This window comes from Arachis ipaensis, chromosome B5 (assembly GCF_059453495.1).
Source record: "Arachis ipaensis isolate K30076 ecotype BB chromosome B5, ASM5945349v1, whole genome shotgun sequence".
Lineage (NCBI taxonomy): Eukaryota > Viridiplantae > Streptophyta > Magnoliopsida > Fabales > Fabaceae > Arachis > Arachis ipaensis.
Window position 1 is genome coordinate 44,380,989 of NC_142440.1, and position 11,404 is coordinate 44,392,392.

Below are 11,404 nucleotides of genomic sequence, written 5' to 3' on the forward strand. Positions count from 1 at the left end.
TACCACTAACGCTTGGAGCTTTCTTTTCCTCCACGTTAACTACCACGTTAATGTAGTTAACGTGGTAATTAACATGGGCTATGATGGCTTCGAAGACGTTATTGGCGATCACTTTTCTCATTAATGTTGCAAGCTAGCTCCCATTTCACGTTAGTGGTCACGTTAGTTAGACTAACGTGGCTACTAACGTGGCTTTTCCTTGCTTCTTTTGTCCTGAAATCAAGCAAAAAAAGTGCATCAAAGCTCTAATCCAAGTTATGAGTCATGCATCATCCAATTTGTCATTAAATTCATGCATAATTCTCATGAAATCCTATAAAATTCACAATGTTTGCTTGAATCAAGATGTAAGTGAAATTCTACCCAAAACTTGCTTATTTCCTAAGAGAATGCATGAAACTACCCTAAAAAAGTAAAGAAAAGGTCAGTGAAACTGGCCGAAATGCCCTGGCATCACAACACCAAACTTAAAGCTTGCTTGTTCCTAAGCATGTACTGAAACATGAGAATGATGAATGAAATGACAAGAGGAATGAATCATTATTGTGGAAGTCATGTCCTTGGTTTTATGGGGGGTTTCATGCATAGCAACTTAGGTTCATTCCTTTACTGGCTTTCAGACCTTTATCATGCCCTGGAATACTCACTTGATTGCACCCTTTGAGACTTTTGTTTATTGATCCTTTTTTTTCTTTTCAGGGTTTGATTGTGTTCTTTAGACTAGGTGCTTTGTAAGGGGGTGACTCTTTAAGATAAGCTTTCAGCCAACACTCCCGAACCAGTTGGTTCAAGGTGCTAGGTGTTGAAACACCCCTAAGGGCTCACTCCCTCAAGTCTCTCTCCGCCATACATGCACACCACAGGCACATGGTTTGTTATTTTCTTTCCTTGAGGCCTTGGTGCCCAGTACCTCTTTGGGTTACTAAATGTTCTGTAGCAAGGTTGCTCTTGATAGTGGATTTTCAGTTGATAATCCCGGGTTAGTTAACCCAAGTTACCAAGTGATGAAGCACTCCTAAGAACTTATTCATCCAAGCAGATCCTTGGTACAAGAGCACCATAGACACATCCCTCAAGATTCAAGTTTATGGCGCCATTATCGGGGATTGATTTTGTATCAACAATGATTAAATTGGTGGATAACTAGATTGAGCATTTTTTTGTTTCGTTTGATTTCATTTGAGTAATTCACTTTCAGTTTAGCTATTTTCTTCCCTTTCCCCTACCCTTTTCTTAGCTGTTTACAATTCAATTCACTAACCCACTAACTGTTTGATATATTGCACCACTCACACTAACAGCATTTCTAACAAGAATACTCTCTGCATCTACCCCCTTCTTGCTTTTGCTTTGTTGGTTGTATGACAGGTAGAAGAAGCGGGGCTTCAACTTCCTTTGATTCTGAACCTCAGAGGACCTTCCTTAGATTAAGGAGGGAAGCAAAAGGAAAGAGAGTAGTTGGTATGGAGGAAGAAGAGGAGTATTTTGAACCAGACATGGATGAGAATATGGAGAACCATCATGAAGAAGAGGCTCACAACCATGGCAGAAAAGGCCTAGTGCATCATGCTGGGCAAGAGAGAAGAGTTCTGGGATCTTACATCAATCCAAACCCAGGAAACTGTGGAAGTAACATCCAAAAGCCAACCATACATGCCAACAACTTTGAACTAAAGCCACAGCTCATCACCCTTGTTCAGAACAACTGTTCATTCGGAGGAAGTGTTCAAGAAGATCCCATCAACATCTAACCATTTTCCTGAGGATATGTGATACTGTGAAGTCTAATGGTGTTCATCCTGACACCTATAGACTGCTTCTATTCCCCTTCTCACTCAAGGACAAGGCATCTAAATGGCTGGAATCCTTCCCGAAGGAGAGCTTAACATCCTGGGAAGATATGGTGAACAAATTCTTGGCGAGATTCTATCCTCCTCAAAGAATCAACAGGTTGAGAGCTGAGGTTCAAACTTTTAGGCAACAAGATGGTGAGACTCTATATGAAGCATGGGAGAGGTTTAAGGATCTGACAAGAAGGTTCCCACCAGATATGTTCAATGAATGGGTACAGTTACACATTTTCTATGAAGGTCTTTCTTATGAATCAAAGAAGGCAGTAGACCACTCATCCGTGGGATCTCTGAACAAGAAGAAGACCATTGAAGAAGCCATAGATGTCATTGAGACTGTAGCTGAGAATGACTACTTCTATGCTTCTGAAAGGGGCAACACTAGAGGAGTAATGGAGCTAAACAATGTGGATGCACTGCTAGCTCAAAATAAGATGATCACCAAGCAGCTGGCTGACCTTACCAAGAAGATGGAGAGGAGTCAAGTAGCAGTAATCACCACCTCAACAGCAGCTCAAGAAGGAGTGAATGAAGAAGCAGAGGGTGATCAGGAACAAGCCAACTACATTGGAAATCCACCTAGGCAGAACCATGACCCATACTCCAAGACTTACAATCCTGGTTGGAGGAACCACCCAAACTTTTTGTGGGGAAATCAACAAGACCAAGGCCAAGATCAGAGACGCCACAACGCCAACAACAATGCAGCCCACCAACATTCCACACAGAGATCATATCAACACCCACCTAACAACACGCCTCAACATCCATACCAAAGCCAAAATGGTCCTTCTTATCCCTCCAATCTCAATGCAACATCATGCAGAAGAAAGGGAGGAAGTTAATTAAGGGAGTCCATACTACTCCAATAAAATAGAGAGTTGCATCAAGGGTGAGTTCATTGAACCACCAATTCAAGAAGCTCTTGATGAAAAGGATGCTCCAACCATCATACAACACCCAAGTACTGAAATCAAGGTGGTGAAAGCAATCAACATGAGCACTAAAAAGAGGATGGTGACCAAGAAAAGAAGGACAATATCCATGAAGAAGAAAAGGTCAACCAAAAGCCATCCCACCCCTACCCCAACAAGCAAGTTTACTCAAGCTAACAACAGAAGAAGGCTTGCTGGGGAGAGTCACTCAAAACAAGGGGCATTAACTGGCTCCTCTTTCCTCTTGAGGTCATTCCTCTTAACAAACTAGAAGAAGAGGAAGAAATTCATGAACAACATGTCAAGCTAATGACATTAAAAGAGCTCTTGTTGGGAGACAACCCAACCGTAGGTAACATTTTCTTTCCTTGCTTAGTTTACTTTCAATAATTTGGCATATGATTGCATTCTAAGTTTGGTGTTGCCATGCAACAATTTGATTTTCAATCTTCACTGGGTACTTGCAACATTCTAAATTGAGAGTGTCACACTAAGTTTGGTGTTGCCACTTATCTTTCATGCAAGGTACCAAGCACACCACTTATTAATGTAATCAAAATGTCTCTGTTTGTATCTCTTGTGCCTTTATTGTATCCTTAATCTTGCTTGCTGAAACACATGCATACGCACACTTCATTCTAAGACATTCATGATCCATCATAGACCCCATCACCACTGTTTTAATTGTTGCTTGAGTATAAGCAATTATTCTAAGTCTGGTGTGGGAAGGGAAAGAATAGGAAGAAAAGGGCAACAACAATGAAGATGAACTACAAGGTGGTAAAGTTCCTTTTTCCTCTTACTTATTTCCAGCACTTTAAATTGTATGATTGTCTTCTATTTTCTGGGTATGCATGTGTGATTACTCCGTGTGAATAAGCATAATTTGATATTTGATTTGTAACATGTTGCTATGATATCATGATTATCATCTTGAATTTTACTTGCACCCAATACCTCTAAGAATGCAACAAGGAAATCATTCTTTTGAAAGGAAAATATTGAAGAATTTTATAAATCTTGGGGCAAGCAAAAGATTAAGAGGAGTGGAGGTTCTGATTGTATGATGGTGCATTGAGGTTGCATGTTTGTGAAAACTTGCATGGAGCTCATAGACAGGAAATAAAATTTAGAGAAGTATTATGGAGTTTTTCAAACATCTATTGATCCAAGAAGCAGCAACAAAAGAAAAAGAAAAACAAAGAACAAGCCCAAGGCTCTGAGCATCAATTACTAGGAAGAAAAAAAAAGAAACAAGAACTCAAAGAGTTATTGTCCTAGTTAAATGCTTGTGGTGGATTTGTGTCAAAGAGAGAGGCTTGAGCAAGTATATCCTAAGGGGTGCTTCAACACCTAATACCTTAGACCAACTGGTTTAGGAGTATTGATTGAAAGCTTATCTTAAAAAGCCGCTTTGAGACATGATACCTAGAGTCGAGGCCAAGATACAAAAGAAAAGAAAAATGCTAGAAAATAAGTGCTGCTTCAAAGGTGAGAATCTATAAAGAGGATTCCATAATATCATTTGAATGAAAGTCCTAAGATCTAAGACTTCCAAAATATAAAGACTAATGAGCACTGGAATCCTAGCATAAGTGGTATGCGAAATTGTTACTCGGGTTGTGAATTATTGTTCGAAATTGATTCCCTGGCAATGGCACCAAAAATGGATGCACAGAACCATGGTCTAAACATATCTTCACAACTTCGCATAACTAACCAGCAAGTGCACTGGGTCGTCCAAGTAATACCTTACGTGAGTAAGGGTCGAATCCCACGGAGATTGTTGGTATGAAGCAAGCTATGGTCACCTTGTAAATCTCAGTCAGGCGGATATAAAATATTTATGTAGTTTTCGAAATTTAGTAATAAAAGAAGGATAGAAATACTTATGTAAATCATTGGTGAGAATTTCAGATAAGCGTATGGAGATGCTTTCGTCCCTCTGAACATCTGCTTTCCTGCTGTCTTCATCCAATCCGTCTTACTCCTTTCTATGGATGGCTTTATGCAAGGGCATCACCGTTGTCAGTGGCTACATCCCCTCCTCTTGTGAAAATGGTCCAAGATGCCCTGTCACGGCACGGATAATCATCTGAGGTTCCCGATCATGCTGGAATAGGATTCACCCTCCTTTTGCGTCTGTCACTACGCCCAGCACTCGCGAGTTTAAAGCTCGTCACAGTCATTCAATCATTGAATCCTACTCGGAATACCACAGACAAGGTTTAGACTTTTCGGATTCTCTTGAATGCCGCCATCATTCTAGCTTACACCACGAAGATTCCGATTAAGAGATCTAAGAGATACTCATTCAATCTAAGGTAGAACGGAAGTGGTTGTCAGGCACGCGTTCATAAGGAATGATGATGATTGTCACGTTCATCACATTCAGGTTGAAGTGCGAATGAATATCTTAGAAGCGAAATAAGATGAATTGAATAGAAAACAGTAGTACTTTGCATTAATCTTTGAGGAACAGCAGAGCTCCACACCTTAATCTATGGAGTGTAGAAACTCTACCGTTAAAAATACATAAGTGAAAGGTCCAGGCATGGCCGAATGGCCAGCCCCCAAACGTGATCACAGGATCAGAATACAATCCAGGATTCAAAAGATTCAAAGATGTCTAATACAATAGTAAAAGGTCCTATTTATAATAAACTAGCTACTAGAGTTTACAGAAGTAAGTAATTGATGCATAAATCCACTTCCGGGGCCCACTTGGTGTGTGCTTGGGCTGAGCTTGAAGTCTACACGTGGAGAGGTCATTCTTGGAGTTGAACGCCAGCTTTTATGCCATTTTGGGCGTTGAACTCCACTTTGCAACTTGTTTCTGGCGCTGGACGCCAGAATTGGGCAGAGAGCTGGCGTTGAACGCCAGTTTGCGTCATCTAAACTTGGACAAAGTATGGACTATTATATATTGCTGGAAATCCCTGGATGTCTACTTTCCAACGCAATTGAAAGAGTGCCATTTTGAGTTCTGTAGCTCCAGAAAATCCATTTTGAGTGCAAGGAGGTCAGAATCCAACAGCATCAGCAGTCCTTCTTCAACCTCTGAATCTGATTTTTGCTCAAGTCCCTCAATTTTAGCCAGAAAATACCTGAAATCACAGAAAAACACACAAACTCATAGTAAAGTCCAGAAATGTGAATTTAACATAAAAACTAATGAAAACATCCCTAAAAGTAACTAGATTCTACTAAAAACGTACTAAAAACAATGCCAAAAAGCGTATAAATTATCCGCTCATCACAACACCAAACTTAAATTGTTGCTTGTCCCCAAGCAATTGAAAATCAAATAGGATAAAAAGAAGAGAATATACTATAAATTCCAAACTATCAATGAAACATAGCTCCAATCATATGAGCGGGACTTATAGCTTTTTGACTCTTGAATAGTTTTGGCATCTCACTTTATCCATTGAGGTTTAGAATGATTGGCATCTATAGGAACTCAGAGTTCAGATAGTGTTATTGATTCTCCTAGTTCAGTATGATGATTCTTGAACACAGCTTCTTTATGAGTCTTGGCCGTGGCCCTAAGCACTTTGTTTTCCAATATTACCACCGGATACATAAATGCCACAGACACATAATTGGGTGAACCTTTTTAGATTGTGACTCAGCTTTGCTAAAGTCCCCAATTAGAGGTGTCCAGGGTTCTTAAGCACACTCTTTTTTTGCTTTGGACCTTGACTTTAACCGCTCAGTCTCAAGTTTTCACTTGACACCTACACGCCACAAGCACATGGTTAGGGACAGCTTGGTTTAGCCGCTTAGACCAGGATTTTATTCCTTTAGGCCCTCCTATCCACTGATGCTCAAAGCCTTGGGATCCTTTTTATTTGTCCTTGCCTTTTGGTTTTAAGAGCTTTTGGCTTTTTCTGCTTGCTTTTTCTTTTTCTTTCTATTTTTTTCGCCTATTTTTTTTTCTGCAAGCTTTGTTCTTTGCTGCTTTTTCTTGCTTCAAGAATCATTTTTATGATTTTTCAGATTATCAAATAACATGTCTCCTTGTCATCATTCTTTCAAGAGCCAACATATTTAACATTTTTAAACAACAACTTCAAAAGACATATGCACTGTTTAAGCATACATTCAGAAAACAAGAAGCATTGTCACCACATCAATATAATTAAACTAAGTTCAAGGATAAATTCAAAACTCATGTACTTCTTGTTCTTTTGAATTAAAACATTTTTCATTTAAGAGAGGTGATGGATTCATAGGACATTCATAACTTTCAAGACATGGTTACTAACTACTAATGATCATGTAATGAAGACACAAACATGGATAAGCACTTAACATAGAAAACGAAAAACAGAGAAAGTAAGAACAAGGAATGAGTCCACCTTAGAGATGATGGCGTTTCCTTCTTGAGGAACCAATGATGTTCTTGAGCTCTTCTATGTCTCTTCCTTGTCTTTGTTGCTCCTCCCTTATTGCTTTTTGATCTTCTCTAATTTCATGAAGGATGATGGAGTGCTCTTGATGTTCCACCCTTAATTGTCCCATTTTGGAACTTAATTCTTCTAGGGAGGTGTTGATTTGCTCCCAATAGTTTTGTGGAGAAAAATGCATATGAGGCATCTCCGGGATCTCATGGTGATGAGCTTCCTGCGCCTCTTGAGCTCCATGAATGGGCTCTCTTGCTTGCTCCATCTTTTTCTTAGTGATGGGCTTCTCTTCCTCAATGTGAATGTCTCCTTCTATGGAAGCTCCAGCTGAGTAACATAGATGGCAAATAAGATGAGGAAAAGCTAGCCTTGCCCCAGGAGAGGGCTTTTCGGCTATTTTGTAGAGTTCAAGGGAGATGACTTCATGAACCTCTACTTCTTCTCCAATCATGATGCTATGGATCATGATGGCCCGATCCACAGTAACTTCAGATCGGTTGCTAGTGGGGATGATAGAGCGTTGGATGAACTCCAACCATCCTCTAGCCACAGGCTTGAGGTCCAATCTTCTTAGTTGAACCGGCTTGCCTTTGGAGTCAATCTTCCATTGAGCTCCTTCCACACATATATCCATGAGGACTTAGTCCAACCTTTGATTAAAGTTGACCCTTCTAGTGTAGGGGCGTTCATCTCCTTGCATCATAGGCAAGTTAAACGCCAACCTCACATTTTTCGGACTAAAATCCAAGTATTTCCCCCGAACCATTGTAACATAGTTCTTTGGATCCGGGTTCTTACTTTGATCATGGTTCTTGGTGATCCATGCATTTGTTGGATGGGATTTGTTAGAACTTCCCAAACTCTTCTTTGAATTTCATGTCGGATCTCCAGATACTCATTTCTTTTGAGTTTGAAAGGGACCTCGGGGATCACCTTCTTCTTGGCCACAACATCATAGAAGTGGTCTTGATGAGCTTTGGAGATGAATCTTTCCATCTCCCATGACTCGGAGGTGGAAGTCTTTGTCTTCCCTTTCCCTTTTCTAGAGGATTCTCCGGTCTTAGGTGCCATCAATGGTAATGGAAAAACAAAAAGCTTATGCTTTTACCACACCAAACTTAGAATATTGCTCGCCCTCGAGCAAGAAAATAAAGAATTAGATGAAGAAGAAGAAGAAAAGATGGAGAAGAGGGGGGAGGTGTGTTTCGGCCAAGAAGAGAAGAGAGGGTTGTGTTGTGTGAAAATGAGGAAGAATGGTAGGCTTTATATAGGGAAGGGAGGGGGTTAAGGTTCGGCCATATGGGTGGGTTTGGGTGGGAAATTGATTTGAATTTTGAAGGTAGGTGGAGTTTATTGGGTAGGTTTATGGGGAAGAGTGGGTGGATGTGAGTGGTGAAGGGTTAATAGGGAAGAGAGATGGAGGTGATAGGTGAAGGGTTTTGGGGAAGAGTGTTTATTGGGAATAGAGGATGATTGAGAAGAGAGAAGAGAGTGAGTGGAGGTAGGTGGGGATCCTGTGGGGTCTACAGATCCTGAGATGATCCTGTGGGGTCCACAGATCCTGAGGTGTTCAAGGATTTACAACCTTGCACCAAATTAGGCATGTAAAATGCCCTTGTACACAACTCTGGGCGTTCAGCGCCAGGTTGGTGCCCATTTTGGGCATTCAACGCCCATTTGTTGCCCATTTCTGGCGTTGAACGCCAGAACCATGCTTGTTCTGGGCGTTCAGCGCCAGCTCTTCTCTAGGGTGCAATTCTGGCGTTCAGCACCCAGATGCTGCCCATTTTGGGCGTTCAGCGCCCAGATACTACCCATTTTGGGCGTTCAGCGCCAGAACCATGCTCTGTTCTGGCGTTGAATGCCAGACAGGTGCTTCCTCCAGGGTGTGATTTTTCTTCCGCTGTTTTTGATTCTGTTTCTAAATTTTTCGTTTATTTTGTGACTCCACATGATCATGAACCTAAGAAAACATGAAAAATGAAAAATAAAATTAGATAAATAAACATTGGGTTGCCTCCCAACAAGCACTTTTTTTAATGTCAATAGCTTGACAGTGGGCTCTCATGGAGCCTCACAGATGTGTAGAGCTTTGTTGAGACCTCCCAACACCAAACTTAGAGTTTGACTGTGGGGGCTTTGGTTGACTCTGCTTTGAGAGAAGCTTTTTCTGCTTCCTCTCCATGGATGCAGAGAGAGATCCTTGAGTTGTAAACACAAGGTTGTCCTTATTTAATTGAAGGATCAGTTCTCCTCTGTCCACATCAATCACAGCTCTTGCTGTGGCTAGGAAAGGTCTTCCTAGGATGATGGATTCATCCTCTTCCTTTCCAGTATCCAGGACTATGAAATCAGCAGGGATGTAAAGGCCTTCAACCTTTACTAACACGTCCTCTACTTGTCCATAAGCCTATTTTCTTGAATTGTCTGCCATCTCTAATGAGATTTTAGCAGCTTGCACCCCATAGATTCCCAGTTTCTCTATTACAGAGAGGGGCATGAGGTTTATTCTTGAACCAAGGTCACACAGAGCCTTAAAGATCATGGTGCCTATGGTACAAGGTATTATGAACTTTCCAGGATCCTGTCTCTTCTGAGGCAATGTCAGTTGATCCAGATCACTTAGTTCATTGGTGAACAAGAGAGGTTCATCTTCCCAAGTTTCAATACCAAATAATTTGGCATTTAGCTTCATGATTGCACCAAGGAACTTTGCAGCTTGCTCTTCAGTAACATCCTCATTCTCTTCAGAAGAGGAATACTCATCAGAGCTCATGAATGGCATAAGGAGGTTCAATGGAATCTCTATGGTCTCTAGATGAGCCTCAGAGTCCTTTGGTTCCTCAGAGGGGAGCTCCTTATTGATCACTGGACGTCCCAGGAGGTCTTCCTCCTTGGGATTCACGTCCTTCTCCTCTCTTGTGGGTTCAGCCATGGTAATTAATTCAATGGCCTTGCACTCTCCTTTTGGATTCTCTTCTGTATTGCTTGGGAGAGTACTAGGAGGGATTTCAGTGATCCTTTTACTCAGCTGGCCCACTTGTGCTTCCAAATTTCTAATGGAAGATCTTGTTTCATTCATGAAACTCACAGTGGCCTTAGATAGATCAGAGACTAAATTTGCTAAGCTAGATGGAATCTGCTCAGAATTCTCTGTCTGTTGCTGAGTGGATGATGGAAAAGGCTTGCTATTGCTAAACCTGTTTCTTCCACCATTATTAAAGCTTTGTTGAGGCTTTTGATCCTTCCATGAGAGATTTGGGTGATTTCTCCATGATGGATTGTAGGTGTTTCCATATGGTTCACCCATGTATTTTAACTCTGCTATTGCAGGGTTCTCAGGATCATAAGCTTCTTCCTCAGAAGATACCTCTTGAGTACTGTTGGATGCAGCTTGCATTCCATTCAGACTCTGAGAAATCATATTGACTTGCTGAGTCAATATTTTATTCTGAGCCAATATGACATTCAGAGTATCAATTTCAAGAACTCCCTTCGTCATAGGCGTCCCATTACTCACAGGATTCCTCTCAGAAGTGTACATAAACTGGTTATTAGCAACCATGTCAATGAGTTCTTGAGCTTCTGCAGGCATTTTCTTTAGGTGAATGGATCTACCTGCAGAAGTATCCAATGATATCTTAGCTAATTCAGACAGACCATCATAGAATATATCCAGGATGGTCCATTCTGAAAGCATGTCAGAAGGACACTTTTTGGTCAGTCCTTTGTATCTCTCCCAAGCTTCATAGAGGGATTCACCTTCTTTCTGTCTGAAAGTTTGAACATCCACTCTAAGCTTACTCAGCTTTTGAGGAGGAAAGAACTTGGCTAAGAAAGCCTTGACTAGCTTATCCCAAGAGTTCAGGCTATCCTTAGGTTGAGAGTCCAACCATACTCTAGCTCTGTCTCTTACAGCAAAAGGGAAAAGCATAAGCCTGTAGACTTCAGGATCTACTCCATTAGTCTTAACAGTATCACATATCTGCAAGAATTCAGTTAAGAACTGAAAAGGATCTTCAGATGGAAGTCCATGAAACTTGCAGTTCTGCTGCATCAGAGAAACTAATTGAGGTTTCAGCTCAAAATTGTTTGCTCCAATGGCAGGAATGGAGATGCTTCTTCCATGTAAATTGGAATTAGGTGCAGTAAAGTCACCAAGCATCCTCCTTGCATTATTATTATTTTTGGCTACCATCTCCTCTTCCTG

At 41.0% G+C, this 11,404-nt stretch overlaps 2 non-coding genes across 2 annotated transcripts; one reads left to right on the top strand and one right to left on the bottom strand.

Moving 5' to 3' along the window:
* Nucleotides 1-1,948: 1,948 nt before the first annotated feature.
* Nucleotides 1,949-2,055, bottom strand: LOC148564023 (small nucleolar RNA R71). Its single transcript, XR_015884022.1, has one exon. It is a non-coding gene; the product is annotated as a small nucleolar RNA R71 (small nucleolar RNA).
* An 8,833-nt stretch (nt 2,056-10,888) lies between these two features.
* Nucleotides 10,889-10,996, top strand: LOC148564024 (small nucleolar RNA R71). Its single transcript, XR_015884832.1, has one exon. It is a non-coding gene; the product is annotated as a small nucleolar RNA R71 (small nucleolar RNA).
* Nucleotides 10,997-11,404: the final 408 nt, after the last annotated feature.